Below are 5578 nucleotides of genomic sequence, written 5' to 3'. Positions count from 1 at the left end.
ATCTCTAAATCCTATGTTACTTGATTTCTGGTGTCTGCACATGTATGTGTGTGTTAAATTTAACTGAGTTGGCTGATTCCATATTTTAAACTGTCTATGCACTGTACTGGTAATTAGATTTAAAAATGCCAGACGCTTTTTGGCCTACCAATTCATCCTAAATCAGAACACTGAAGATCATTGCAATGCACAAAATATGCAAGAAAGGATGGAACCATGCTTTTATATTTTTATTGTTTTTATTGTAATATATATTATAACATCAAAAGTGGTTCTTTTGTTTTATGACTCTTGAACAAAGCAGCAGGAGACTCAAGCTCGCAAAAAGAGTTTTACTCCTGACTCATTTTCTCCTGTTAGAAGTATGATTCATTCTCAGATGGAACCAGACCTCAGCAAGTTACATGCTTCTACAAGAATAGTATACCCATGTTAGGAGCTAAAACTTCACTTTCCTGGAGATTACATAGCTTTGTCCCTCGGCAAAGCTTTAGTTTAGATGAGGAATTTAAATAAACAGCCATTCTTGACTTCATATATACAGAGCCAAATTTTTAGTATAAATTTTAAGCTTCTCTTTTTCCACTTTTGCTTAACAAATTTTAAATGATTTGGCAGAGACAAGAAAACTAAAATTTTGCCGATTTTACACTAATTTCAGGAGCAAAGTCCCAGTTAGCAAATCTTCCGCAGTTGTTTGCTATGCATATTATAAACATCCTTTTCTAAGAGGTTGTAGACTAAATGCATTTGTACATACTGTATACAGTGAGACATTATTTTTATCCCTAATGTTAGTAATAACCTAACTGAGCCAACATGAATGTTTCATTCCATAGTTTCCATCCTTGACTGACTTTAAACAAGCAGATCAAAGGGAAACACTTTGCCTAAGTTTGGACTTTATTCCATCTTCCTCAACCATTTCTTTTTGCACAATCTTGTTTGTTCCAGAGTGTGAAGAACATGATACACACTTTCTTATATAATTTTCATTAACATTAATAGAATTATTAATCAACTATAGATGTGCAACATTTTTCCTCTGGCATAAACAGGATTGTTTTCATTTAATACTTTGATCATTGAATTCATTAGGATAGATTCACTGCTTGAAGGGACAATAACAAAAGTTTATATTGTATACAATCTGTTAGTCCAACTGGCACAGTTTTTCCATATTTTCTCTCTCCATTTCAAGTTAGGCACACAGTTGCAGATCAACTTTGAGCCCATCTATTTCCATCTATGTGTAACATGCACATCATATCATGTCACGCACATATGTATTTTAGGGTTGTGCTACTTCAACATTTTTAAAGTTGGATTTGCAACAAATTTCTGCATTTGATTTAATCTCTGAGATGTATAATACTTGATCTTATCGTCCACTGTGTTGTTCAAAGCTTCTCTGCTTCTTATTTTCTTAGGTTTCATAATTAGCAGCTATAGATCAACATTAGTAGAACTATGACACTGGGGGGGAATCTGCATTTGCTTTGGTATTTCCCATCTGTTGTAGGACAGGTTTTATGTGGTTAAAGCACAATATACACTAACAGTGCTATCACTTTTGGTCCTGGTTTCTCACCTTCATTTCTGCATTGCCCAAAGCTGCCTTGAGGACCTATTCATGGCTAATCATGCTACATAACTGAAGGAAATGCCTGGAACTCTTTGGCTGAGTTTGCACAATATACTGAGCTGCAAAGTATCTTATTGCATTATATTTAGCAGGTTGTGCAAGCTCAACCTGTATAGTTGGCCTTTAGTTCACTGCATCACAAAGGCTCAGAAAATTAGGTTGAATAAATCATGGTTAACTTAACCATATTTTTATGCTATCCTGATAGTACACTTACCATAATACTCCATCTTGGATTTTCTTCTCATCTCCTGGTAGGATCAATTATTTCACATAAAATAGGCAGACAGTGGCAGATCACAGAATGCAGCCCAAATATTATTATATGTTATGTTATATTATATACTATGTTCTGTAGCAGATGCCAGTTGAAAAGAACCTTTCTTGGAGGCATCAGTATTCCTTGCTCATTTTAGTAATTTGTTTTTCATCCATGCAGCTCTTTGTCAGAATTCACACATCATCTGGTCCATATTTCTTAGATCAGCTCTTTGAGGCAGAATAGGCAACTTGAATCCCTGAATCAGATCTCTTGCCTTCCTTGATTTAAAGCCCTTCCCAACTCTGGCAATAGTAATCATCTGTTCCTTTGATATCATAAAGTAAGGAGTCCCAAAGGTACTTTTTCAAGAGACAACTGGCCTTTCTTTGTTTTACCTTGAAGATGTTTTGCTTCTCATCCAAGAAGCTTCTTCAGTTCTGACTGAATGGTGAGGGATGGAAGTCAGATCTGAAGAAGCTTCTTGAATGAAATGTGAGACATCTTCAAGGAAAAACAAAGTAAGTCCAGTTGCCTCTTGAAAAAGCATATTTGGGACAACTATAACCTATATGACTGAGAATCTCCACAGACACTAAAGCAAGGAGGAAAAAGGAAGGGAAGAAGACAGTGGATCTGTCCACTTTTATTTGGTCCTACCCACCTCCAGCCGGCATCCTCTGCACAGTACCCCAGAAAAAAACAATGTGTTCAGCAAAAATACCTTCCTTATTTGATGTAAGATGAGTGTTTTAAAATTAAGAACCAACTAGCATGACCCTTAATATCTCTGGATTACAAGGTTTTTTTAGCAGCTTGCATTGGCACTGATATATTCCCAACATTAACTGGTCCTTCATAATACTAAAGGCATCATATATCCTACATCTCTACATAAATCTTGTAAAAACTGTAACATTTCAACATAATCACAAAGGACATCTGCCCTATTCTTCATGAAAACCAGGAGCTGATTTTCCTAGTATTGTAAAAAACCAATACGTTCTACATAGTGATTCTAGAGAATGTTGTATATCAGGGCTTTCCAACCAGTGGTATGGGTACCACCTGTGGTACATTGGCACCTGGCAGGTGGTATGCGGCCATCCTAGAAAAGTGGTAGCGGGGGAGGGAAATGAGCTGAACGGGTGGCAGCACTGCACAAGCCTGAGTGACAGACAGCTGGAGCTGCAGGGCTGTCAGGGCTCAGCAGACGTGCCAGGATCAGCGTTTCTCTGGGCTGTCAGGGCTCAGTGGAAGCGCCAGGATCAGTGCCAGTCTCCAGCTAGAGCTCGGCACTGATCCTGGCACTTCTGATCCCAGAAGAAGTCCCGATCAGCTGGAATGTTGCAGCATCTCCAGGGTCTTGTGATTTACATTCAAATGCTTGGCAACTGATTCATATTTATGATGGTCAGTGTCCCAGGGTCATGTGGGACCAAAAAACTGCTGCAACCACCCAGCAGACAGGGAGGGGGATAAAAAGCAAACACCCCCCCCCATCCCACCCCCACTGCCAATCCTCAACAGAAGTGCTCACAACAATGAAAACCTCTGACAAGAGGAAGAGCGCAGCCGGGCGGGCAGGCAGGTGTCTTGCTCGGCTGTGGCTTGGGGGCACTTTTTTCAGTGCCATTGTAACTTCAAACAGTCACTAAGCGAACTATTGTAAGTTGAGGACTAGCTGTACTTTGTCACTTTTTCCCTTTTTTTTTTTTTGGTCATCAAGTTTTTGATGCCTTGCTAGGCGACTGGTGGTGCTCGGATATTGCCATATACTAAAAGTGGTACAAGGGTGAAAAGGTTGAAAAGCCCTGGCATAGATGACTTTGAAAAATTTAATTCCCTCATACAAAGGGAATATCTCTGTGTAATTCCCACTGTAATGGTCTCCTAGAAAACTTGACTCTTTCCCAGGATCTGGAATAGAGTGGTTGTTGAGCTCATCAGGTGTATTTTGTGAAATGTTTCCAGACGTAAATACTTTTCTGTTTATTACTGTCTTTTATATCTATATTCTTTATAGTGTGTGATGGAATGTAGTAGGCTGGATTCCCAGGAGGGAGTGGTGCATTCCACAGGAATAAGAAGCAGATCAGTCCAGATAGTTTGTGTGAGACAAAGAGGATGAAAACAACTCCTCCCTAGTACTTCTCAGAATATATGCTTGATGTAGATAGTAGAATGCTTCAGTTTGGCAAGATTCTGTCTATAGTGTGGAATAATAAAAAATCAACCTGAAGGAATTTGTCTTTCTTGGTTTTAGGGGCTTGAGAGTAAGCCAAGCAGTCACTCTGGAGTCAAACAGTCTTAAATTATCAAACAGTAAATGAAATATGTAAATAAGATAGAATTTACTATAGGCAGGGTTTGTTTGTTTTAAAAATAAGCAATTATATTGAAATATAGGATTTTATATATATATTGACTAGGAACATGCATCCTGTGTACTATCAATGGTCTAAGTAAACCAAATGCCAAGGTTCCTTATATTTACAGGCCCAGACAATCTAAAGATGGATTATGCTACTTTAATATAACCATAGTTGTGTTGAACTATATTTTAGCAAACATACTATTCCTTGCTTTCACACAACACTCTGATCTATAAAATAATCAGTACAGATAATTTAGATTCCTGCACTCACAAGGTGATTAAAATGTCATTATCTAATGCCCCCTTCTAACTCTGGGATTTGAAATTAGTTTAGGATAAAATTAACTTTACAAGATTAAGCAACCACACAAACAAAAGTGCCATTCACAGAATCTGAGTAATGTGGGAATACCTGACTGTAAGATCATGTCTACAATTGCCAGTTAGCTACCTTCAGCATGCCAAAATCAGCGGATAGGAACCAACAAGGGGCATTATACCTGCAGAAGACAGAATAGAGTTGGAAGGGACCTTGGAGGTCTCCTAGTCTAGCCCCCCACTTAAGCAGGAGAACCTATACCATTTCAGACAAGTGACTGCCTAGACTCTTCTTAAAAACCTCCAGTGATGGAGCACCCATGATTTCTGAAGGCAAGCTGTTCCACTGGTTAATTGTCCTCAGTGTTAGGAACTTTCTCCTTAATTCCAGGTTGCTTGTCTCTTTGATCAGTTTCCAACCATTGTTTCTTGTCCTGCCCTCTGGTGCTTTTGGAGAATAATTTGACCCCCTCTTCTTTGTGGCAGGCCCTCAAATACTGGAATACTGCTATCATGTCTCCCCTATTTCTTTTCTTTAGACTAGCCAAACCCAAGTCCTGCAGCTGTTCTTCATATGTTTTGTCTCTAGGCCTTGGATCATCTTAGTTGCATGGAACATAGATGTTCCAACTGATCTTCCAGGACTATTTGGAAAATTCATATTTTACATCTTTGAGAGATTTGTAAAATGAAGATGCAAGGCAGACTCCTTGGTTACACTATCATAGGTTTTGAACATTCATTCAGTAAAAGAGTGTCTTGCTACATTTGTACTGAACAGAACCAAATAACACAGTTGGAAGGGACGTTGGGGTTCTTCCATTCCAGTCCAACCCCCTGCTCAAGCAGGAGACTCTGTACCATTCCAGACAAGTGGCTGTCCAGTCTCTTCTTACACATTAATTACACATTGTCTTCCATATTAAGCAACAGTTCTGTCAAATCTTCGGAAATCCTTTTAAAGTAGTTAAACTCTTGC

This window comes from Vipera ursinii (assembly GCF_947247035.1).
Source record: "Vipera ursinii genome assembly, chromosome: 1".
NCBI classification, from domain to species: Eukaryota; Metazoa; Chordata; class Lepidosauria; order Squamata; family Viperidae; genus Vipera; species Vipera ursinii.
Note: the sequence above shows the minus strand (reverse complement) of the source record.